This window comes from Protopterus annectens, chromosome 10.part0, assembly GCF_019279795.1.
Source record: "Protopterus annectens isolate FY-2018-M chromosome 10.part0, PAN1.0, whole genome shotgun sequence".
In the NCBI taxonomy this organism is placed as follows: domain Eukaryota; kingdom Metazoa; phylum Chordata; order Ceratodontiformes; family Protopteridae; genus Protopterus; species Protopterus annectens.
In genome coordinates, this window is record NC_056744.1 from 1758230748 (window position 1) to 1758257817 (window position 27070).

General features: G+C 44.2%; 1 protein-coding gene across 2 annotated transcripts in view; it reads left to right on the top strand.

Annotated features, from left to right (window-relative positions):
• LOC122813985 (leukocyte surface antigen CD47-like) overlaps window positions 1–23056 on the top strand; it is a 288924-nt gene extending 265868 nt beyond the window's left edge. For both annotated transcript variants that reach the window (XM_044086555.1, XM_044086556.1), the window contains exon 4: window positions 22827–23056. The gene's annotated coding sequence lies outside the window, so the exon portion shown is untranslated. The remainder of the gene's footprint in view (window positions 1–22826) is intronic.
• Window positions 23057–27070: the final 4014 nt, after the last annotated feature.

The window sequence follows — 27070 nt, forward strand, 5'->3', positions numbered from 1 at the left end:
TGGAAAAAAAAAAGAGTCATCCAGCCAGTCCCGGCGGACCAGATAGGATCCGGAACTTACTCCAGGTTCTTTTTAGTTCCAAAGAAAACAGGAGACTGGACGCCCATCTTAGACCTCAGCAAACTAAATATATTTGTCAAAAAGGAAAAGTTCCGGATGGTCACGCTTCAATAAATACTTCCCTTTCTCGAAACGGGTGATTGGATGTGCTCGCTAGATCGCAAGGATGCGTACTACCACATCAAAATGGCCAGGCCATCCAGAGATCACTTGCGTTTCTGGCTGGGGGCTGGTCACTACCAATTCCGAGCTCTTCCCTTTGGTCTCACCACAGCCCCCAGAGTGTTCACCAAATGCATGGCAGTGGTCATGGCTCACCTGAGACGTTTAGGATTCCGGGTGTTTCCATATCTTGATGACTGGCTCCTCAGCACCACCACCAGGCATCAACTGATTCATGCCAGAGATGACGCTATCAGCCTGTGCTCCCAGTTAGGCATAACCTTAAATTTCGAAAAATCTGCTTTATCACTGTTGCAGCATATTTCCTTTATAGGAGCCGATCTAGACACCACCACCGCCCTGGTCAGATTGCCTCAACAATGAGTAATCTCTTTACGAAACCAAGTATCCTTTTTGTTTATGGAAAAGAAAGTCCCTGCATTCCAAGTTCTAAAGCTGTTAGGCACCATGGCAGAGACTTTCATAGCAGTTCCTCTGGTGCATATGCACATGAGGATACTCCAATGGTTACTCTTCACACAGTGGTCTTATCAACAACTTCTAATGTCACACAAGATTCTGCTGACAAATACTTGCAAAAAGGACCTCCTTTGGTGGTTGAACAGCCACCAAGTTACTGTAGGTCGTCCGTTTGTACTCCCCCCCCCTCCCCCCCACAGCTACAGTGACCACGGATACTTCCCTGATAGGGTGGGGGGGGGGGGCTGTGTCAGGGAAGAACTGTCCAAGGTACTTGGTCAGAGATGGAATCCAGTTTGCACATCAATGTCTTGGAGTTGAGAGCGGTGTTCCTAGCGTTGCAACCCTTTCGCAACTCTCTACCTCGAGACGATTTCAGTACAGACAGACAACATGTTGGTAGTCTGTTACATCAACAAGCAAGGGGGAACCAGATCTTACCCCTTATGCCGAGAGGCCCTGAGAATTTGGCAGTGGGCTGTATCCCACCGGGCACTTCCTGATAGCAACGCACATCCCGGGGTCATCCAACATGATAGCGGACAAATTGAGCAGAGCCATTCTGTTGCCTCATGAGTGGTCCCTCAAAGAACGAGTGGCGGAAATTATATTCTGCAAATGGGGCCAGCCTTGCTGCGACCTTTTTACATACCCGATGAATGCCAAATGCAGAAGCTACTTTGCCCTGTACCCTCCACCGGGGGACATCCCAAGGGACGTACTCGTATATGATTGGCCCTCGGGTCTCCTATATGCCTTTCCTCCATCCCCGCTGATCCCCAAATTTTTACAGAAAGCCAAAAGCCTGGGAAGAACTGTTATTCTGATAGCCCCTTTTTGGCCTCAGTACATATGGTTCCCCTTCCTTCAACAATACCAAGTGGAAGAACCTTGGGTTCTGGACCCAGTGCCAGACCTTCTGACTCATTTGTTGTGAGTTCTTCACCCCTCTCTTGTCTCCCTCAAACTGACAGCTTGGCTGCTCCACTTCCCAACCTAGCCAGGTCTCATGATTTGTCTCCTGTGGTTCAGCATATTCTGGTTTCCTCTCATAAAGTCTCCACCAGGAAACTGTACAACAGCAAATGGAAACGATTTGGTCACTGGGCTTCTCAACATGGTATTGATCCCTTTATTGTCCCTATTCATAGCATTCTGGAATTTTTTACTTCACTTTTCCACGATGGTGTTGCAGCTGCTACTATAAGGGTTCAATTGGCTGCCATGTCTAACTTCCATGTGGGATGTGGAGGATGTCCTTCAAGGATGCATCTGCAGTCCTTACAAATGGGTTGTCCTGTCGTCAGGCAGCCCTTCGGTCGGCCGGATTCCAAAGTCTGGGTCTGGCCTCGGCTGGTGTCGCACTTCACCCGACGTCATAGCGGCAGTTCTTCGGGTATAAAGGCATCAGCCGACGCCATTTTCCTCAGTCTTTCTTGCCGCGTGGCGCCCGAAGCAGAAGCTGTTCGCAAGTGCCGGTCGGTCAAAACCAGAGATTACTACTACAAGTACCGAAGACTTCTAAAAAGCTAAGTACCCCGTTGGGGACTCTTTCTTGCCTCAGCCGATGTCAGAAAAAGTGAATAACTGTTTAACTTGTGGGAAACAAATACCTCATAAAGATTTCCACTCTTACTGCTTACCTTGCTTAGGTCCAGACCACGACGTAGCAGCTTGTCTAGCCTGTGCTTCTTTCAACCGATGAACGCTTAGACGTCGGTTGGAATTTGCTGAAGAGTTTTTCGGCTCCGCTTTTGCTTACATTATGCCGTCGGATGCTCCGACTACGCAAATTTCTAAAAAACTCAAGGAAAAGGACCGACACTCGCGGTCCGCGGTTTCGGCCGAAACTGCGGTTAAGCCTACCGCGAGTGTCTCGGTTTCGGCTGAAACAGAGTCCACGGTTCTTCCTTCGGCCGAAAGCTTGCCACTTACCGAGGCCTCTTCCAGCTTGGCTGAAACTGCTACTGAAATCCCACCTGCTCTTACAGGTTCACAGGATTTATCTGATACTATCCCTTTGGATATTTCTACCCCTGCACGTGGAGCTGCTAGGCCTCCTGCATCCATGTCGATTAAGGCCTTTGCCAGGGCTAAAGCAGCAAAAACTACCAAAACTGTGCCTGCTAAGACCCTTCTCACAGGCCTAGTTCTAGTTCACAAATGCTTAGTCTAGCAGAGGATCTCATTTCTTTGATCCGGGGATCCCAACCACATCCAGACAGGGCCTCTCACCCACCTCCAGAGAAGAGGATTAGAGTAGAGCCCCCTGAGCCAGTTTCTTCAGATGGCTCCTCTGATGAATCAGATAATTCAAACCCTCCAGAGGCCCCTTTTCTCCTTATGAGGACTCTGATGCAGAAGAGTCCATCCCTTCTGCCTCTCCGCCTGAGGAATTTTCTTTTGGGGAAACCTTGCATGCTATGAGGGAACAATTTCAATGGCAAGGCCAGGATTTTTCAGACTCTAGAAAAAGGCTTAGAACCTTTTTGCATTTGCCACAGCATAGGCCTTTAGCCATTCCTCCAGTACTTACTGTTGTGGATGATGCTTTTAATGATGCTTGTACTGCTCCTGATTCTCTTCCTCCAGCCCCTGCTAAGCCCGATAGGTACTACAGGGTTCCGGACACACATTATCATTTGTATAAGGCCCCTTTTGCAGATCCCGAAACTATCTCCCAGGGACCCAAGGCTGTAGCAGTTACCTCTACCAAAAACCCCCTCCCCTCTGAAAAGGAATCTAGGTCCTTAGAGAGATGGGGTAAAAAAGTTTACACTTCTGCTACTCTTTCAGCTAGGGCCTTGAACTGTCAATTCCACATGATTCAGTATCAGGAATTTATGTTAGACCAGTTAACTAAAAAACTGTCCTCGGATGAACCATTAGACAAAAAATCTGTACAGGAAATGATCCATAACATTCAGCAGGTCAGTAATCATTCCTTAAAATGCGGCTATGATGCACTGGAGGCCTCCTTTAGATCAGCCATGACTGGCACAGTGATCAGAAGACATGCATGGTTAAAAGAGCAGTCCTTACCAGACCATGTAAAATCAAAACTCCTGGATGCTCCCATGGATAAGCTCAATTTGTTTGGCTCCCCTGCACAGCAGGTGCTGAAGAAGGTGGAAGAGAAAGCAAAATCTGTCCAGACAGTCAAGGATTTCTTGCAGGTCCAGCCTCCAAGGTTTAGCAGGAACTGGCCTTCCAAGAATTGGTCCTTTCCAGACACCTCCAGAGCTCCGAGAGGCAGGAATAGGCGCTCAAGAGGCAGGGGTCAATCCAGAGGTGCCTACAGGGGTCATCAGTGGCAGGCTAACAACCAGCGAGGTACAGCCACAGATCCAGCCACCACCACTTCCACAGGACAATCACAGTGACTTGGCTCTGGCACCGCCTACCAGGGAACAACTAGAGGCACCCTTAGGCGGGAAGCTAGCCTTATTTTCAGTAAACTGGCATTACATCACAGGAGACAAATGGATTTTACAGACAATAGACCAAGGGTACAGGTTTCACTTCCATACTCTGCCAAGGAAGAAAGGAATGCCAAACCTACCTCCAAATCAGAAGACAGAAGCTCTACAACAAATAACTCACTTATTAAGGATGAGAGCTGTAGAAAGGGTACCATCTATGGAACAAGGACAAGGATTTTACTCCAGACTCTTCCTGGTACCAAGAAAAGAAAACCAATGGAGACTTATTCTCGACCTGTCCGCTTTAAACACATACCTCATTGTTCCAAAATTCAAAATGCTGACCCTACAACAACTTCTTCCCATACTGGGCAAGAAGTCTTGGCTGGTAACTCTAGATCTCAAGGAGGCATACCTGCACGTCCCCATACGACCAAATTGCAGAAGATACCTCAGATTTCTTGCAGGATCAGAGCATTATCAATTCTCAGCATTGCCATTTGGCTTATCTACTGCGCCCAGAGTATTCACGAAATGCCTGGCATCAGTAATTGCTCATTGCAGGCTTCAGGGAATTCAAATTTACCCTTACCTGGACGACTGCCTGTTACAAGCGGACAACAAAAACAAATTAACAAAAGATTTGGAAAGGGTCATTCATCTACTGCAAGCCCTGGGATCCACAGTCAATATAAAAAAGTCAAGGCTGATACCATCCCAAAGGATAACCTTCTAGGGTGCAGATCTGGACACATCAAAACAAATGGCATTCCTGACAGTAGAAAAACAAGAGCAACTCCCTCTCTACTTCATGGCATTAACAAAGCAGAACCAGCTAACAGCAAGAAAAGTCCTGCAAGCTCGGCTACATGGCATCCTGCATAATATTGATTCCACATGCCAGACTACATATGAGAAAGTTACAGTGGTATCTAAGGAATTTATGGTCTCAGCACAAGCACAGCCTAGAAACCCAAATTCCAATAATTCCATGCCTGAAGCAAGAATTCCAATGGTGGGCTCAGGCCTGTCAATCAAACAAGGGACTGCCCTTCCACAGCACTCAACCAAGCCAGACCATCGCAACAGATGCCTCAGACCTCAGTTGGGGGGCACACATGCTGGACAAGTGCATACAAGGCTTATGGACTCAAGACCAGCTGCACCTACACATAAATCAAAAGGAAATGCTGGCAGTAAAACTGGCAATTCAGGCATTCCGACCACTTCTTTGACAGGGTCAACTGCTGATAAGGACGGACAACACCACAGTTATGTGGTACATCAACAAACAAGGAGGCACACATTCATACCCCCTATGCCGGATGGCAATGGACCTCTGGAATGTGGCACTGAGCTTCAACATTCAGTTACAAGCAATTTTTGTGCCAGGAAAAGAAAATACTCTAGCAGACATCCTAAACAGAACTACCACGGATGCCCACGAATGGATGCTGCATCCGGACATCTTCAAAACCATTACAGGGAAATGGGGACTACCACAAATAGACTTATTTGCATCCCCACACAATCACCAACTGAAAAAATTCTGCACAAGGACGTACCACCCACTTGCTTGGAAAGTGGACTCCCTATCTTTCAGTTGGAAAAACCTGACAGCATATGCATTCCCACCTCTTCCTTTGATGCACAAGGTGCTATTGAAGATCAAAGAAAACCGGCCAAGGATCATCCTGATAGCTCCAGACTGGCCAAGGCAACATTGGTACCCATTACTGAGGAGTATGTCTCGGGAACAAATATGGCCTCTGCCCCTGGTTCCCTTGCTGTTAACACAGAACAACTTCAAAACCCTGCATCCAAACCTGAAAACACTGCAGCTGGCTGCCTGGAACATTGCATAAGACCAGATAACCCGGATTTATCTCAAAGGGTTAAGGACATTCTCTTGGAGGCTCGCAGACCCTCAACAAGAAAAAATTATTCAGCGAAATGGAAAAGATACCTCATTTGGAGTACTGCAAAAGGAGAGAATGTGTCACTTGCAAACATACCTAACATCCTGGAATACTTGGCAGAGCTCTTCCACAACGGCCTGTCCTATTCTTCCATTAAGATTCATGCATCAGCTATTTCAGCAGAATACAACTTGGATCCTCCAGTCTTCTCTCATCCTCTGCTCAGGCAGTTTCTGAGAGGAATTAAAAATGTAAAACCACCTAGGAAGCCACCATTGCCAGCATGGGACTTGAACTTTGTGCTGGAAAAGTTGACACTCCCTCCTTTCGAGCCAGCAGCTACAGCAGATTTACAGTACTTATCATGGAAAACTGCTTTCCTGCTTGCAATCACTTCAGCAAGAAGGGTATCTGAGCTACAGGCATTAATGGCAGTACATCCCTTCCTGATCTTCCATCAAGACAGAGTGTCCATGAGAACTAATCCTACTTTTATGCCAAAGGTGGTCTCCAGGGTATCTTTAAATCAAGCTATCCACCTACCTACATTCTTCCCCAACCCACAGAACAGGGGAGAAAGACTGTTGCATACCTTGGATGTACATAGACAATTACGTTACTACCTGGACAGGACCAAGAGCAATAGAAAAACTGACCAGCTACTGGTAGCATATGCAACAGGAATGGAAGGAAAAGCAATTTCAAAACAGACAATCTCTAAGTGGATAGGAAATTGCATTAGATTTTGTTACTCCTACCATGGGAAGAAAACTCCAGAAAACATCAGGCCTCACTCTACAAGGGCTACAGCCACTACCACAGCTTTTTTACGAGGAGTGGCTACCAAAGACATTTTAGAGGCTGCTACTTGGAGCTCCGTGCATACATTTGCCAAGCATTATAATTTACCTTTATACTCCAGATCCTGAGCAGGTTTTGCCACTGCTGTTTTGCAAGGGATCTTAACTACACCATAATCTTATTTCTCCTCCTCCCCAGTTTGGCTATGGTATTCTACCCATTTGTAAGGACTGCAGATGCATCCTTGAAGGACATAGTACAGTTTTGTACCTACCATAAATGTAGATGTCCGATAGGCATGCATCTGCAGTCAGGATTACCCACCCTCCTTTCCCCTCTGTGGTACTCCTAGGGTATTTGCCCATCTTGTAGCTAGCTGGGGGAATCTATTATGGTGTATTTGTTTGTATATATGTACATACATGCTTATATTTTGTTTGCTCTCTACTATTTGGAACCATTTGCATTTATCCAAATTAAGCCTTCCTAGAGGGCACCTGGCATCTGGGGCAAGAAACACTGAGGAAAATGGCATCGGCTGATGCCTTTATACCCGAAGAACTGCCGCTATGACGTCGGATGAAGTGCGACACCAGCCGAGGCCAGACCCAGACTTTGGAATCCGGCCGACCGAAGGGCTGCCTGACGACAGGACAACCCATTTGTAAGGACTGCAGATGCATGCCTATCGGACATCTACATTTATGGTAGGTACAAAACTGTACTTTCTAGCATTATGTCCCACAGATTGTGTAAAGCCTTTTTGAAAGGGACTCATCACCTTCGACCCCCTATCAGACATCCGATTACACCCTGGAATCTAAATTTGGTGCTGTCTCAACTCATGCTTCCCCCTTTTGAGCTGGCATCTTCTTGTCCTTTGAAGTTCCTTTCTTGAAAGACAATTTTCTTAGTGGCCATTACTTCTTCACGTAGAGTTTCTGAACTTCAAGCACTCTCTATTAGGCCCCCATATTTGGTCTTTCACCCCAACATAGTGTCTCTAAGAACAAATCCATCCTTTCTCCCGAAAGTCTGTTCTGAAGCGAACTTGTACCAGTCCATTGAACTTCCCACTTTTTTCAGGCATCATGCCAGTAAATTGGAATACATGTTGCATAAGCTTGATGTTCACAGACAATTGAGATTTTATTTGGGCAAAACAAAATTGATCAGAAAATCAGATCAACTATTTGTTTCCCATGCAGACAGTAAGAAGGGCCTTTCGGTATCCAAAGTTACGTTGCCCAAATGGCTTTCTGATTGTATAAAGTTTGCGTATTCTTCATCCCATCAACCTTTAGAATGTGAAGTGAAAGCTCATTCTACCAGGGCTGTTTCTACATCCCTAGCTCACATTGCTCGTTTACCTTTGGACACCATTTGTGCAGCTGCTACTTGGTCCAAACCTCATACTTTATTACTCATTACAAAGTGGACAGGGCCTCCAGGGACAGGGCTTCCTTTGGTTCCACCGTTCTCAGGAATGTACTCCTGTGAGCCGTCCAGGATTAGGGTGCTTGGGACGCTACCCACGTGTAAGAACAAACTGTGAGATTGAACAACTTCACATAAAGAAGTTATGTTCTTACCACAATGTTCCATGTGAGTTGTTCATCTTGCCTTTGTTCATACACTCCCTCCCACCTTCCCCCTCCATGTTCTGGAAGAACGGGTATTGCTGGTGGTCTGGTTGATCTTGCTAGTGTCCTCTTGTCAGCCAGGTTATCTCTTAACTAATTGTAAATAGTTACTTTGTTATAGTGGGTTGCTTAGTTGTATTTCTTGCTGGGTTCAGCAAACTAGATCTGGGGTTTGGCAGCAGAACATCATGGGATAGGGACTGTGTCTCGAGCTTCTCCGAGATCTAGAGCTTGGAATGTGGCCGACTCGGAGCCGATGGATCAGCTCCGTACCTACGTGTAAGAACAAAGGCGAGATGAACAACTCACATGGAACGTTATGGTAAGAACATAACTTCTTGATATGGGTCTACGTCGACCCATCAAAATTACAGTTTACCGAAACTGAAATAAGCGACCCCATTTTAGCTAAGGTGTGTTTAAACGAAAACGCACTTTTGCAAAAATCAGTATACTGAACAATAACAAAAAAAAAATGCACACACACACAAAGAAATGCATTTATGCAAGGAGGCAAGTCCCTGCACCCCCACACCCTGCTACTTGTATATACTAACTCCAGGATTGCACTACAGTGGGCAAAAGGGAATATTCCCTTATCCTCACTGTACCGTGATCTGTAACACTACTCGGTGTACTGATCATGAAAGTGCGTTTTCGTTTAAATGCACTTTCGCTGAAGTGAAGTCACATGTTTCAGTATCTGTAAACTGTAATTTTGATGGGTCGCTGTAGACCCATACATATATATTGTTTAAATGTTCTTTCCTGCTTAGGAAAGTTGCTTTTAATCTAGAAGTTTGTAATTTAATGGACTATCACAAGACTTAACTATACTTTTAAACCTTTACATATTTTTTCCTGTCAGTTTGAAAGTTGTGTAAAGTAGCTCAAAAACATTTTTTGTGGAGAAATTCTGTTTATTTTACTTTTTTGGAGGTAGTAAAGTATATTAAAGTGCTTTTTACTGTGTTTTTGAGAATAAAATGTTATCGTTTTAAAATTTTACCAGCTTATGCTGCCTTATTTCCCCAGGAAAGAAGCACCATTTTCAGCTTGACCATGGAGCAAACTACCAGTATGATGGTTGGGCCCTCTTTCAGCTACAAAAAGAAAAAATTAAACAGCCTTTGCTACCGCAGCAGGCGGGTGACTCTGCTGTGGCCAAAGCTGATTTCTCAGACCCCTCCTCTTCTACCCTGGATATCTCTGGTGTAGCACCTGTTGCTAGCTAGTATGGAGGACGGCTTAACCACGTCCTCTGTGGCTATTTGGGTCCTGCCAGTGGTTAAGGGGTAGAGACTCTTGTCAGTCCTGGGAAAGGGAACAGGGAAGGCTTTCCTGCTTATTCAGAATGTGACCATCCTTGGGAAAGCTGTTGCTACTGCCAGTAACAATACTGTTGGCACAATATGTCCTCTCAAAAAATAACAGAAAACTAAATGTGTATCTGCTCTTCCTCAAATTTTCCTAGACATAGAAGTAGTTTACTAAATTTGGCTCAGGGTATAACTGTTGTCTTTTCTTCTAAGCTGGTTTCTGATAAAAGAAAGAAGGATGCATCTATTCCTAAAGAGTTTCAAGACTGTGAATCTGAATAGGAAGATGAAGGGACAGATGCAGGGTTTTCTCATCAGATTTCTGATCCAGACCCAGAGGAGAGCACAACATCTAAATCTCCCTGTGTGTGGGGGGAGGGTTCTCTTTCTTTGAGACTATTTCCAGAATGTGCCAGTATTTTCAGAGGTTTTACCTTCCCTCAGAAAATACTATGAGTTGTTACAGACGGAATTTACAGAACCTTCTCTCATTCCTCCAGTGCTTTCAGCTGTGAGGGATGTGTGTGCCACTGCCTACAGTTTTCCTGACTCTCAAACTGCTGTCCCTAAAAAGGCAGATAGATTAAAGTTCTTCGTTCTTTTAAAATTTTATACACTCATCCCAAACCTGATCTAGCAGCTTTATTTAGTTAATTCTACTGCTGTTAAAACGTTTAGCTAATTCCAAACCTACACTTTTTGACAAGGATGGGAACATAATTGATAAGTATGGGGCAGGGTGAATGCTTGTGCAGCTTTGATTTTTCAGAATTTTGAATCATGTTCACGTTTGTTTATTGTGACTAAATGTGAAAGTATGAGGAATTTTTTTTGGAGTTTCTGCTTGTGAGGAAAATGTGCTTTAAATGGTTTTATTTCTTCATTTTGCAGGTCACAGCTCATGGTTTAAAATTTGTGTATGACTGTTGATACGTCTTCTAGGGATATGGCCACTGGTAGTTTTAAGAAGGTTTGCTTTGCTACATTCTCGGTACCCCCACATTATGTGAAAAAAATACGATTTTCATTTTTTTCCTCTGGATGGAGATTAGTTTTTGGTCCCTCTGCTACAGAGGTTATCAGAAGGTGTGATGAGAGGGTTAAGCTGATCCATGGAATCCCCTTAGGATCTTTCAGTATCAGAAGGTGTGATGAGAGGGTTAAGCCGATCCATGGAATCCCCTTAAGATCTTTCAGTATCAGAAGGTGTGATGAGAGGGTTAAGCTGATCCATGGAATCCCCTTAAGATCTTTCAGTATCAGAAGGTGTGATGAGAGAGTTAAGCTGATCCATGGAATCCCCTTAGGATCTTTCAGTATCAGAAGGTGTGATGAGAGGGTTAAGCTGATCCATGGAATCCCCATAAGATCTTTCAGTATCAGAAGGTGTGATGAGAGGGTTAAGCTGATCCATGGAATCCCCTTCAGTATCAGAAGGTGTGATGAGAGGGTTAAGCTGATCCATGGAATCCCCTTAAGATCTTTCAGTATCAGAAGGTGTGATGAGAGGGTTGATCTATGGAATCCCCTTAGGATCTTTCAATTCTCCTTTTCTAAGGGATTCTCTTAACTCCTAATCCAATTTTGGCAAGAAGCCAAAGTAAATAGTTTACACAAAATGCAGGTGAACAAACATTTAAAAAGAAATGGGAAGGGGGGGGTTCCAAAAAGAATACAGGGATCCCTTTCTCCCCAAAACCAAGGACAGTCCAACAGCTCAGAATGACTATTTAAGGGTCCTTGTATGGCAGTCCCCTTTCCCTTCCAGAAAGTCTGAATCTCCACTTTTCTCTTTGGCATCAGATAGTTTCAGGCGAATGGGCTCTCAAGATTATTCAGTAAGGTTACAGATGGCAGTGACAGGAAATTCTTCCTTTCCAGGGAATAATTCATCTTCCACCATATCAGACTCATCTGTTTCCCCTATGTTCTTTAACGCATGTCTCAGGGAGTGATACAACCAGATTCTCCCTTCCGGGTTGGGAAAGGTTTATTGAAGGATGATTTTGGTGCCAAAGAAAGAAAATGTTTGACAACCAGTTCTGGATCTTTCTTTCCTAAACCAATTTGAGATGTTGCCCAAGTTTAAAATGCTGTCACTTCACAACCCTGTTACTGCTTCTTCCTCATGTAAGTTTACTGGTAACACCAGATTTAAAAGATGCTTATCACATCCCTATTCTGCCAAACTTCAGGCTTTCTTAAACTTTTGTGTCTGGGTTATATTATCAGTTCTGTTACCCTTTGGACTATCCACTGAACCAAAAGTGTTCACAAAGTGTCTAGCTCCAGTTATAGCTCTTTGCAGGCTACAGGTATCAACATTTTCCCATATTTAGACGAATTGCTTATCTTTGCCGAGTCTTTTTTCAGTGTCAAGAATCTCTGTCTCTTGGGTGAAGATCTTTTACACAAGCTGGTATTGTAAGAAAACATTCAAAACATTCAGAAGTCTTTTTTTGACACTCTACTTAGGATTGTGTTCCTGAGTTGTCTGCTAGACACCTCAGTTCAAAGAGCTTTTCTTCTACAGGAAAATAAATCTGTACCTAAATGTATTTCTAATATTTTCCACAGAGAGTTTGGTCACTGTGAAGGGAATACCTCGGGATTTTGGGTCTTGGAGGAAGTGAGTTAGACAGACAAGCTGAGCAAGACAAAGGCAGACCCTCATGAGTGGAAATAAGATCAGGGTCTTCCAAGATTTGATCTATCTGTGGGGGAGTTCCTCAAGTAGACCTGTTTGCCTCCTTTCTGAATAATCATCTAGAAAATTCTGCTCCAGGACTGCATGTAAGAAGGCCTGAAAGACAAAATGCCTTTTCATTTCCTTGGTCAGGAGTGCTCTTGTATGCTTTTCCACCATTTCTTTTGATGTCCAGGATACTTCTGAAGATTTAGAAGGAATTCCCCAAGATCATTATAGTGACTCCATTCTGGCATCAAGGTTCACTTATTGGCCATTTCAGCATGTCTGACTGTGGATCCTCTTCCTCTTTTATGGCATTCTCTTGTCAAAATGTTTTGTGAAAGGGATTTTGCAAAAGAGATCTCCCAGAAAACTTGTGGCTCCTCCTTGGAATCTTAATTTTGTATTAGAGAAGCTAACACTTGCTCCAATTGAACCAGTTTGTCTGGTTGACTTGAGGTTCTTAACATGGAAAATTGTTTTATTGATTGCTGTGACCTCTGCAAGAAGGGTATCTGATATGCAAGTCAAGTCACCTCTCTCTTATTCTCCTTTGAGACAGTTTTTTTGAGAACTAATCCATTTTTTATGCCTAAAGTGTTATCTGACGACTTTAATCCAAACTATCCATCTCCCCGTTTTCTTTCCTGAACCTAAAAGTAGGGAGGAAGGATACTCCATACTTTGATTGTCCACAAACAACTGAGACACGATCTTGACAGAACAAATATCTTTCAAATCTGTGGATCAGTTGTTCATTTCTTGTTAATGTTAAGAAGGGACAACCTGTTTCTAAACACACTATTTCCAAATGGCTGTCTCAAGCTGTTGCCAATTTGCTTAATCTGTGGCTTTTTGGAAAGGGTTGGATTCTAGAAGTATTCTAGAAGCAGCAACTTGATCTTCTGTACATAGTTTTACAAAGTACTTACAAACTTGATTCCTTTTCTAAGTATAGATTAGGCTTTGCTAGGACTGTTCTGTAGGTGATCCTGGACCCTTCCTCTTCCCCTTCCCAAATATACCAAGCTAGGGTAATCTACCCACATAGCTAAGGCTACTGCAACAGTGATCAAAATGACGAACACAGTACAGTTATGTAAGTAAACTTACCATAACAGTAGATGTTTGGATGGTCACTACTGCAGTAGCCTCTCCCTCCCTCCATCCCATTTTTTGTTTTTTTGATTATGCCAGGCTTGTATATATGGATATATTTTTACTCAGTCATGTTCTCTCTGGGCTCAGCCTCCCTTTCTCAGTCAGCATGAAAGCTCTGAAAGGTTTGGTGCTCAAACCTGTGGTTTTTGGCAGCACAGTTCATACTGCCTAAAACTTCGGGAGAGTGGAAGATGCTCTGAAGCTTTTGAAGCTGGCTGGCTGTTATATCCTTGCCAGGATATAGCCAAGGCTTCTGCAGCAGTGATCATTAAAACATATGTCATGGTAAGTTTAATTGCACAACTGTACTTTGCAGATCGGAGATAGACAAATTGTGAGGGTGACTTAATAGATTCATTGGTGTTTACTAGGCTAATGACCTCAAGGGCCTTTTTAAGCCTAGCTATGTATCCCAAATCTCTTACAAGTTCTGATACCTTTGATAAGTGTAAGCAGGGGGTTGGGAAATGAAACATTTACAAGCAGGGGCCTGGGAGATGAACCATTTACAGGTCATTAGAGACATAGGTGCCAGACTGGGGATGAATTTCCTGCTCCCCATCCAATTGTCCAAGTTGCACTTGAATTGGGTTAAGAAGGAACTCTGCTTCCCATGAATGGGGAACCTGTTCCATAGACTGTGTAGTCTCTGGGATACATACCCGTTTCTCCAGCAAGTCATATTTATATAACAGGCAAGGTTTAAGTCTTTAGAATGGGTAATTCTGATGCTGTTTGTTTTGTGGATATGCAGGAGGTCCATCAGAGTGGGGTCTGACAATGTCCTGTATGCCAGGCATATATCTCTCCTCAAAAGCCTGTAGGAGACAGAATACAGGGATTGGGCCTTGAGGTGGTCTGCATAGGACATTTTACTTATGCCCTGTATTCTTTTAGTGAGAACCTCTGTCGATGTTCCAACTGTTGGATATGCCTGGTTAGGTACATACCAAAGGGGGCATTGTACTCAGTGATAGGTCTGATGAATGCCAAATGTAGTGGAACAATGACTTCCTTGGACTTAAATGCCATACCTTTGTTTATAAGTTGCGCAACACAGAATGATTTCCTCACTACTGTAGATATGTGATGCTCAAAAGCTAGATTACTATCTACATTGGATATAAAAAGTGTACACACCCCTGTTAAAATGCCAGGTTTTTGTGGTATATAAAAATGAGACCACAATAAATTGTTTCAAAACTTTTCACACCTTTAATGTGACCTATAAACCTGTACAATTCAATAGAAAAACAAACAAATCTGATGGGGGAAAAATAAAAAAAGTACAATAAGCTGGTTGCGTAAGTGTGCACACCCTTAAACTAATACTTTGTTGAAGCACCTTTTGATTTAATTACAGCATTCAGTCTTCATGGGTACACACCTGCCATCAATTAAAGAGACTCTGATTAACCCCAGGTAAAGTTCAGCTGTCCTAGTAGGATTTTCCTGACATTTACTCAGTCTCCTGCTGCAGTAAAAGCCATGGTTCGCAGAGAGCTTACAAAGCATCAAAGGGATCTCATTGTTGAAAGGTATCAGTCAGGAGAAGGGTACAAAAAGATTTCTACAGCATTGGATATACCATGGAACACAGTGAAGACGGTCATCAAAAAGTGGAGAAAATATGGGACAACAATGACGTTGCAAAGAACTGGACGTCCCTCCAAAATTGATGAAAGGACAAGACAAAAACTGGTCAGGGAGGCTGCCAAGAGACCTACAGCAACACTGAAGGAGCTGCAGGAATTTTTGGCAAGTACTGGTTGTGTACTACATGTGACAACAATCGCCCATATTCACCATGTGGCTGAACTATGTGGTAGGGTTGCAAGGCGGAAGCCTTTTCTTACACAGAAAAACATCCAGGCCCTGCTAAAATTTGCAAAACAATACATAAAGTCTCCCAAAAGCATGTGGGGAAATGTGCTATGGTCTGATAACTTTTTGGCCACAATTCCAAAAGGTACATTTGGCGCAAAAACAACACTTTGCACCAGTGAAGCATGGTGGTGGCAGTATCATGCTTTGGGGTTGCTTTTCTTCAGCTGGAACTGGGGCTTTAGTCAAGGTGGAGGGAATTATGAACAGTTCCAAATACCAGCCACTTTTGGCCCAAAACCATCAGGTGTCTGCTAGAAAGCTGAAAATGAAGAGGAATTTCACCTTTCAACACAACAATGACCCTAAGCATACATCCAGATCAACAAAAGAATGGCTTCACTAGAAAAAAATTAAAGTTTTGGAATGGCCCAGCCAGAGCCCAGACCTAAATCCAGTAGAAAAGCTGTGGGGTAACCTGAAGAGAGGGCTGTGCACAAGAGATGCCCTCACAATCTGACAGATTTGGAGCACTTTTGCAAGGAAGAGTGGGCATATATTGCCAAGTCAAGATGTACCATGCTGTTAAGACTCCTCCCAAGAAGACTGAATGCTGCAATTAAATCAAAAGGTGCTTCAACAAAGTATTAGTTTAAGGGTGTACACAGATGTTCATCGTGCATACAGCTGCAGTCATAACAGATGGGTTTTCCTGCCGTCAGGCGGGTCCTCGGTCGGCCGAATTCCAAAGTCTAGGTCCGGCGTCGGATGTCGTCGCTTCTTCCCTGACGTCAGTGCGACAGGGGTATAAAGGAACCAGCCAACGCCATTTTCTTCAGTCTTTCTTGCCGCGCGGTGCCCGAAGCAGTTCGCAAGTGCCGGTCGGCCAGCTCCTGAGATTACGAATATTTTGCAACCGAAGACTTCTTGAAAGCTAAGTACCCCGTTGGGGAAACTTTTCTTGCCTCAGACCGATGTCAGACAAAGTTAATAATTGCATTTCATGTGGGAAGCAAATACTGCATAAGGATTTCCATTCCCTCTGCATCCCTTGCTTAGGCCCAGACCACGACGTCTCGGCCTGTCGTTTTTGTGCTACATTCAACAGATGCACTATTAAGCGTCGGGCGGAGTTCGCCCAACACTATTTTGGCAAAAAGTTTAATTACGTTATGTCGTCTGATTCTCTGACTCCAGTTTTGAGTAAAAGACGCAAAGATAAGGACCGACATACAAGGTCCGCGACTTCTACCGACACCACGCTAAAGCCGACTACAGGTGCTCCGGTTCTCAGCAAGGCGCCTACGCAGCCCATGACTACCGATGACACTTCATTAGCGGTGTCTTCTGTGCCCGAGGTCGCAGGCTCTTCGGCCCACACCCCGACTACAGATACCGAAGCCACTCTTGGCAGGGAAACTCGAGTTTAGACAGGCCTGCCACCTCTCAAGGTGTCTTCAGGCCTTCTTCTTCTTTTTCCATTAAGGCCTTCACTATATCTAAAGCAGCCATGCATACTAAAAGACAAGCTCCACAGGGCCCTTCTCAAGGCCCCATGCCTAAACGACAGATGCTCAAAATGGCTGAGGATTTGATTACTCTTTTCAGGGGTTCTCAACCCCCCCCCCCCCCGGACAAAAGGCCCAGAGTGGAGGAAGAATACCCTTCCTCGGACCAGGCTTCCATTACTTCAGAACATTCTGAGGATCAGGAACATTCATACTCCCCTTTTGAAGATTCTGATGCAGAGGAGTCCATTCCCTCTGTCCCCGAGGATTACTCTTTTGGGGAAACCTTGCATACTTTGAGGGAACACTTCCACTGGGAAGGCCAAGAGTATTCAGACTCAAAGAAAAGGCTCAGGGATTTCCTCTTGCTCCCTCAGCACAGGCCTCTGGCTATACCTTCTGTCTTGGACATGCTAGATGATGTGTATTCAAAGGCCAGCCTTAACCCAGATTCTCTACCTCCAGCTCCAGTCAAGCCTGACAGGTATTACCGGGTTCCTGATTCACACCAATTCCTATACAAAAGCCATGTGGCTGACCCAGAAACTATTTCACAGGGTCCCAAGGGAATTAAGGCTTCCACTGCCAAAAATCCATTACCTTCAGAGAGAGATTCCAGAGCTTTAGAAAGGTGGGGGGAAAAGGTATACACCTCGGCCACCTTAACCATGAGGGCATTAAACTGTCAGTTCCATATGTTAAAGTATCAACAGTTTTTGTTATCTCAGTTGAAAAGCAAAATGTCACAACCTGATCAACCAGACTTGAAGGAGTTGCAGGATTTGTTGCATAGTGCAGAGCAAGTGGGTAATCATACCTTGCAATGTGGTTTTGATGCTTTAGAGGCCTGATCCAAGCGGACAGCAAACACATACTTCTGAAACACCTGGCATTTGTAATAATGTTGTTGAATTCTATGGGATACACAGTCAACAAAAAGAAATCAAGACTAATACCCTCTCAAACAATAATTTTCCTGGGTGCCAGCTTGAATACAAACACCCAGATGGCCTACCTCACGCCAGAGAAACAAGGGCAACTAACTCAATACTTCAGAAAACTGGCAACCTTCACCAGGCTGATTGCAAGGAAAATCCTGCAGGCTCTGGGATTCATGGCATCTTGCATCCTGCTAATCCCATGTGCAAAGCTGCATATGAGGAAACTTCAATGATACCTAAAAAACTTATGGTCACAACACAGCCACAGTTTGGAAACAACTATACCACTGATTCCATGTCTTCAAAAGGAATTTCTGTGGTGGGCTCAAGCATGCCAAAGAAACATAGGTCTCCCATTCTGCAAGCCTCAAGCAAATCAAGTCATCACAACAGACGCCTCGGACTACGCCTGGGGGGGCACACATGACAGATCGGTGCATTCAGGGCAAATGGTCACAAAAAGAAAAGCACCTACACATCAATCAAAAGGAAATGCTAGCAGTAATAAATGCTATTATGGCTTTCAAGGACCTACTGCATCCAGGCCAGCTATTGATAAGGACAGACAACACCACAGTGATGTGGTACATAAACAAACAGGGAGGAACTCATTCATATCCCCTATGCAGGCTAGCCATGTCTGTTTGGAACATGGCTCTGGAATTACAAATCCAACTTCAAGCACAGTTCCTGCCAGGCAAGGAAAACACGCTGGCAGACAACCTGAGCAGGAATATGACAGATCCACACGAATGGAAGTTGCATCCTCAAGTTTTTACAAGGATAATTCAAGCCTGGGGAAGGCCAGACATAGATCTCTTTGCCTCCCACAGAAATTACCAATTGACAAAATTCTGCTCAAGGACCTTTCATCCATAGGCCTGGAAAGTGGACGCACTCTCATTCAGTTGGACAACAATGACAGTTTATGCCTTTCCACCTCTTCCTCTGCTGCCCAAAGTTCTATTAAAAGCCAGAGCAGACAGACCAAAGATGATTCTCATTGCTCCAGACTGGCAAAGACAACACTGGTACCCACTCCTGAGGAGCCTGATGCATTCCCCACCATGGATCCTGCCTCTAATGCCTCTTCTACTGACTCAGCACAACTTCAAAACTCTTCACAGTCAGCTGAAAACACTCAATCTAGCCGCATGTAGGATTCCTTAAGTTCACAACAGACCCTACTCTCCAAGGAGGTGCAGGATGTCATTTTGGAGGCCAGAAGGCCTTCTACTAGAAAAGCCTACTCCGCAAAATGGAAACGGTTTTGTGCCTGGAATCAGAAAAAGGGTCAGAATCCTGGAATATTGAATTTACCTCAAATTTTACAGTACCTAGATGAGATGCTAAGCAGTGGACTTTCATTCTCCTCGCCATTTCTGCAGAATACAACACTGATCCTCCTTTATTCTCTCACCCTCTCTTAAGACAGTTCCTCGGAGGGGCTAAGAATATAAAACCCCCAAGGAAGCAACCAGTACCTGCTTGGGACCTCAATTTCATTGTAGAAAATCTGACCCTGCCTCCTTTTGAGCCAGCTGCTTCAACAGAACTGCAATATTTGTCATAGAAAACAGCCTTCCTTCTGGCTATCACCTCAGCACGCAGGGTTTCAGAACTACAAGCCCTCATGGCTGTGCAGCTTTTCATCATTTTCCATCAGGGCAGAGTTTCTTTACGAACCAATCCTTCCTTTATGCCAAAGGTAGTATCCAGGGTAGCCTTTAATCAGGCTATCCACTTACCTACCTTTTACCCTAATCCACAAAACAAAGGGGAGAGACTACTACATTCTTTGGACATTCACAGACAGCTCCGTTATTATTTGGACAGAACAAAGCCTTTCAGAAAATCAGAGCAACTCTTTGTGTCCTATGCTACAGGTGCTCAAGGGAAGCCTATTTCCAAACAAACAATCTCAAAATGGATAGCCCACTGCGTACGCTTTCGTTACTCTTTTCATGGTAAAACTGTACCTACAGGCATCAGATCTCACTCCACAAGGGCCACAGCTACCTCTGCAGCCTTCCTCAGAGGGGTTCCTACCAAAGATATTTTGGAAGTAGCCACTTGGAGTTCTGTACATACTTTCTCCAAGCACTATCACCTACCATTATACTCCAAATCTAGAGCGGGCTTTGCCACTGCAGTCTTGCAGGGCATCCTGGCTCCTCCAAGATCCACTTAGTGCCTATCACCCCTTTTTTAGCTTTGGGATTCTACCCATCTGTTATGACTGCAGCTGTATGCACGATGAACATAGTACAGTTTTGTACCTACCATAAATGTAGATGTTCGGGTGCTAATACAGCTGCAGTCCAGGTTTCCCTCCCTCCTTCCCCTCTTGGGACAGGTCTAATGGCTCACACCTCCTCATACAACCTCATTGGGGTATTCTTTTATGGTGTATTTGCTTGCAACTACTGTTTTTTGATTATATTGCATTGCATTATTACATAAATTTATGTTTTGCCTTCCTTCTGGGGGCACCTGACATCTGGGGCAAGAAAAACTGAAGAAAATGGCGTCGGCTGGTTCCTTTATACCCCTGTCACACTGACGTCAGGGAAGAAGCGACGACATCCGATGCCGGACCTAGACTTTGGAATTCGGCTGACCGAGGACCCGCCTGATGACAGGAAAACCCATCTGTTATGACTGCAGCTATATTAGCACTCGAACATCTACATTTATGGTAGGTACAAAACTGTACTTAATGCAAACCAGCTTATTTTACGTTTCATTATTTTTTATGTTTTTCTCCTAACAGATTTGTTTTTCAATTGAATTGTACAGGTTATAGGTCATATTAAAGGTGGGAAAAGTTCTGAAATGATTTATTGTGGTCTCATTTTTTTATTTCACAAAAATCTGGCATTTTAACAGAGGTGTGTACACTTTTATATCCACTGTATGTGTTATCTCTAAGCCCATGACTACTGGGTCAGCTTTAAGGGTTGTGTTGTCAATATGATAGTTCCCAGGGGTGGATAACTTCCCAAAGGATGCTGTTATGCATTTCTTGGCGTTTAGTTTTAGTCCATGGCTCTGAAACCAGTTGTCTGTCAGCCCCTCCTGGAGAACATTTCAGTGTGGGATTCAATGACCTCTCCTAATTTACAATCATCTGCAAATTTAGTCAGCCAGAGACCACTGACATTGGCTTTGACTTCAGTGAAGTAAATGCCAAAAATAAGAGGTCAAAGGACTGATCCTTGAGTGATTCCACTTGTGACTGGCCTCTTTGTAGAGGTGGACTCCCCAATTTTAACTTCCTGGGTCCTGTCTCGGAGCCAGTTTTCTATCCACCAGGTGACATTAGAGTTTGTACCTAACCTCATGAGTTTGTCAAGGATGCCCGAGTGCGATGTTGTCAGATGCCTTCGCCAGATCAAGCTAGGCAGGGTGAACCATTTTTCCCTCATCCATTGCTTTGGCTATCTTTTCAAAGAAGTCCACCATGTTGAGTAAGCATGATCTGGCCTTGATGAAACCAAACTGGGTTGGGTTCAGTATCTGGAAGTTTACTATATCTCTGTTGATCATTTCCATGAAAAGTTTTGTTTACTTGGAGCCTTTTCACTATATTTTGGGGAAAACCTTTCATTACTGTGTTTTTTCAGTTTCGCTCAATGTGTATTCCACTGCAGTTTAACTGTAATTCAGTAGAAAACCACGGGTGAGGAAAGAACATTAGTCTGCATGATAGTGCTGCAGCCTTTTCATCCATCATTGTTTTTCTTCAACATGTCATCCTGTCCTACTTGTGTGTATACACACACACACACACACACACACACACACACACACACACATTCTGGTAGCTTACTAGCCACGTCAGACATTTCTGCATGGACATTCTGTGTAGACCTCTCTGATTACTGAGTAGATGTGAAGCTACGTACTTGAAGATACCAGCTAAGAGATGTTGGGACTATAATGGTTTGCAGTATTTGTACTCCATTTACTTGTGCTTTAAAAAAAAAATTTCCAATTCTTTCCCTATGACCTCCCCCTGGCCGAAAACAAATGATGTGGCTAATGCAAAGCAAGACTACTACACCCGTACACCCGTGCCTGTTATCTCATTGCTCGTCTTGTCTTGCCTTAGTCGCATTATCACTCTCCTAGTCTTGTTTGCTTTTCATTTTGCTTAGTTATTGAACAATTCCATTTAGAATGTCATATAAAGAGTTGAGTGATCTTTAGCTTGACTTTGTGATGTAGTTTTAAAGTAACGTTGACACCCGCTCTGGCAACCATATTCATTTGGGAGATACTTCTCACAGATAATTTGTGTAAAACAGTTATGTTTTTGGTACAAGCACGGCATTGTATGAGTTTTAGCACAAGCACGGCATTGTGAGAGTTCTGGTGCAAGCACGTCAGTGTTACCTGAAACTGGCTAGTGGGTGAGGTGTGAGAAGTCGAAGTACACTTTTAAGCAGTACTTAACAGCATACCTGTCTACTGCTATGATTTAGGCATAATTGTCATTTTTTTTACCATAATATTTTAAGATTTGCTGACCACCTGATTTTCTTCATAAAACAAGACCCGTTCGAGGGTGTGTACATTATTAAATAAGAAGTATTCCTTCTCAACACTACAGATCGCCTAATATCTGAAGACCTGCTGTTCCAAAAAATAAAAAAAGCATTCTCCTTGGAACCCTCTGTTATGATTTTTAAAGGCCACCACCAAAGACTTTTAATGTTTGGAGGTTGAGAGGTGTGCTTCACAGGACAAATTGTTTCCTGGTACATTTTAATAAAGTGCAGTTGTGAGTAGGGGAGAGTCTTACAGCTTTAGATGAAAAAAATGACCAGGAGGTCTACAAGACTGAAGCATATCTTACAGAATCCTAACTTTCTCCTGTTCTTTTGTGTTTCAGGTTTTCCGGACCTCTCTGCAGCGTGAACATTTCTGCTAACACAAACATTTTGATTCTCACCCATGTTAAGCTGACAGTAAAACTGAGGAAGAGGAGAAGCAGAATATACCATTCATCAATATTTTACGTTTGCAGTTTGAGCTGTTTTCTAACTTTGGAAATGACCACCTGATGTTCTTCGTGTTTCACTGTTGCAGTCATAACTGTAGGGTACTCCTGCCGGCAGGCAGCCCGAGGTCGGCCAGAATATCAAAGTCTGGGTCCGGCGTCGGCTGAATCAGCAAGAACCCTGACGTCAGAACGCATGGGTATAAAGCTGACAGCCGACGCCATCTTCTCCAGTCTTTCTTGCTGTGCGGTGCAAAGCAGTTCGCTAGTTGTTGGTTGGCGTTTTCAAGACAACGTGGTGCAATTGTCGTCGGTCCGAAGTTTTCTACTTCTCTTCTCAAAGCTAAGTACCCCGTTGGGGAAACCTTTTTCTTGCTCCTCCGATGTCAGAAAAAGTTAATAATTGTGTATCGTGTGGAAAACAAATACCTCATAAAGATTTCCACTCTTACTGTCTACCTTGCTTAGGCCCTGACCACGACGTTTCTTGCTGTCAGTTCTGTGCCAGGTTTAATTCTCGCACTGTCAAGCGTAGGTACGATTGGGCCTTGAATTACTTCGGTAGACGATTTAATTATAGGATGTCGTCGGATACTTTACCGACTACCGGAATACAGAAGAAACGCAAAGACAAGTCAGGCCTCCGAGGTCCAAACAGGATACTTTGCAGCCGGAGCCAGCTTCGGGTTCGGCGGTCGTCAGTGAGGCGCTTTTGCAGCCCCTGTCGTCTGCCACTTCAGAACCGATGGCCGACACGGACTCCCATGGGGAGCCATCTAGGCCTAGTAATTTGTCTGCTGCAGGACCTTCGGACGTTGCTCCTTCAGATGGGTCCGGAACCGCTGTGCAGGTACCGGCTTCTGAGGGGGTCTTCAGGCCTTCACATATTACTATTTCCACAAAGACAAAGGCTAAGTCAAAGACTCCTGTTAAACCCAGACTTTCTGCTCAAGCTTCTTCGGATTCAGCTCCTAAGACTCAGAAGCAATTACTACGGATGGCTGAGGATTTATTAACTATGATTAGGGGCTCTCACCCTCCTCCTGAGAAAAGGCCTAGACAGGATATCCCTTATGATTCCTCTGATCAGGCTTCTGTATCTTCAGTTTCTTCCTCTGATTAGGATTTCTCTTTTCCTCCTTATGAGGATTCGGATGCAGAGGATTCTTTTCCCTCTGCCTCTCCCCCTGAAGATTTCTCTTTTGGGGAAACCTTGCATGAGATGAGGGAGCATTTTCATTGGGAAGGTCAGGATTATTCTGCTTCTAAAAAGAGACTTAGGGAATTTCTTCTTCTCCTTCAACACAGGCCTTTAGCTATTCCTCCTGTACTTGACATTGTGGATGATGCCTTCTCTGAAGCTAATTTGAATCCTGATTCCATGCCGCCTGCTCCTTCTAAGCCTGATAGATTTTACAGGGTCCCTGATTCCCATCAATTCTTATTTAAGAACCCTTCTGCTGATCCTGAAACTATTTCGCAGGGTTCCAAGGCTGCTAAGGCCACCTCCTCTAAGAATCCTATCCCCTCTGAAAAGGATTTTCGTGCCTTGGACAGGTGGGGCAAAAAGGTTTATACTTCAGCTACCCTTTCTATTAGAGCTTTAAATTGCCAGTTTCACATGTTTAAGTATCAACAGTTTCTTTTATCTGTTTTAAAACAAAGGCTTTCTACCTTTCCTGCATGTGCTGAGAACAAGGAATTACAGGATGTGTTGCATGCAACTGAACAAGTTAGCAAACATAGTTTACATTGTGGTTTTAATGCCTTAGAGGCTTCCTGCAGGGCTGCTGCCTCTGGTACTGTTATCAGGAGACATGCTTGGCTTCGTGAGCAGAATTTACCTGAACAAGTTAAGGCTAAATTGCTAGATGCCCCTGTTCAGCATGATGTCTTATTTGGATCTAAGGCTGAGGAGGTTATTAAAAAGATGGAAGAAAAAGCCAAGTCTATGCAGACTGTAAAGATTTTTGCAAGTACAGCCTCCTAGATTTTCTAGAAATTGGCCCTCCAAAAATTGGTCTTTTCCCACTTCTGACAGGCCTCAAAGGGGAAGATATAGACACTCTAGAGGTTGGGCGCAGGCTCAGGCCTCTTACAGATCTAGACAGTGGACTGCTTCTTCACCTAGAAGGGGAGAAGACAGACCTCAAACCCAAAGAAAGCAGACCCAATGACTCCCTCTGTTGGGCTACAGGTCCTCCTTCCCTGGATGCCCCTCTCGGAGGAAAACTTTCTCTTTTTTACCAAAATTGGACTCACATTACCCAGGACAAATGGGTGTTGGACGTGATTTTGAAAGGCTACAGATTCCACTTTCACACTCTGCCAAGGCCTTCCGGCTGGCCAGATCTGCCAAAACATCAATGGACAGAGGCCTTAAATCAAGTGGACGCTTTATTAGCCTTAAGAGCCATAGAACCTGTTCCACCTCTAGAGGTGGGGAAAGGTTTTTATTCAAGACTTTTTGTGGTCCAAAGAAAACAAAACTCCTGGAGACCTATTCTGGACCTCTCAATATTAAACACCTTTTTGGAAATTCCAAAATTCAAGATGCTTACACTTCAACAACTTCTCCCAATGCTCTCACGAGATGCTTGGATGGTAACATTGGACTTAAAAGAGGCTTACTTACACGTCCCCATAAGGCAACAATGCAGAAAGTACCTCAGATTCAAGGCAGGCTCGAGACACTTCCAATTCTCTGTACTGCCATTTGGCTTATCTACTGCGCCCAGAGTTTTTACCAAATGCCTGGCTCCAGTAGTAGCTTACTGCAGACTTCAGGGGATTCAGATTTACCCCTATCTGGACGACTGTCTAATTCAGGCAGACAGCAAAGACCTTTTACTTCCACACCTGCATTTTGTTCAACGTCTTTTCCAACTACTGGGATTCTCAGTGAACACAAAAAAAGTCACATTTGATTCCTTCTCAACGAATGATCTTTTTGGGAGCTCTTCTAGACACAAGTTTACAGATGGCCTTCCTTACTCCAGAAAAGCAGTTACAGCTGGCTTCAATCTTCAAGACCTTGGCAACCTTGACTCTGCTCACTGCAAGGAAATTCCTGCAGGCTTTGGGCTACATGGCCTCTTGCATCCTGTTGATTCCAAATGCGAGGCTTCACATGAGGAAACTTCAATGGTACCTAAAGAGTGTATGGTCTCAAGCATTGCCACAGTCTGGATACAATGATTCCACTGATTCCCTGCCTCCAGAAGGAATTCCTTTGGTGGTCCAGGGCGTGTGTTTTGAACGAAGGGAAGCCCTTTCATCTTCCTCAACCTACTCAGATCATAACCACGGACGCCTCGGATTATGCTTGGGGAGCTCATTTTCTACACAAATGCCAACAGGGCTCTTGGACAAACAAACACCTTCTATGGCACATCAACTTGAAAGAAATGTTGTCAGTCCAAAATGCTCTTCTAGCCTTCCAGACTCTTTTGAAGCCAGGACCTCTGCTAATTCGAACAGACAATACCACAGTCATGTGGTACATAAGCAAGCAAGGGGGCTCTAACTCTTACCCCCTTTGCAGACTTGCCATGACTTTATGGGACACAGCACTAAATTTGAATCTGGATCTTCAGGCACAGTTCATTCCAGGAAATCAGAATCTCTTAGCAGACAGCCTAAGCAGAAACATTTTGGATCCTCACGAATGGATGTTGGACCCCAACTTATTCAGCAGGATAACTGCAGTTTGGGGCTGTCCTCAGATAGATCTGTTTGCGTCCCATCTCAACCATCAGTTGCCTCTCTTTTGCACCAGGTCCTTCCACAAGACAGCTTGGAAAGTGGATGCCCTGTCCTTCAGCTGGAGGAATCTTTCGGGATATGCCTTCCTCCTCTTCCTCTTCTGCCTCGGGTATTGCTAAAGATAAAGCTGGACAAACCCAGACTGATCATTTTGATAGCTCCAAATTGGCCTAGTCAGTTTTGGTATCCAACTCTACTGCACCTTTGCGTGGAACCCCCTTGGAGTCTTCCTCTGACCCATTCTCTACTGTCCCAGCATCAGGGTCAGGTATTTCACTCTCAAATCAAGACTCTCTGCCTGGCAGCTTGGCTCATCAAAGGCAATTGATTCCTTCTTCTCTTCCTAAACAAGTTTTGGATATTCTTTTGGA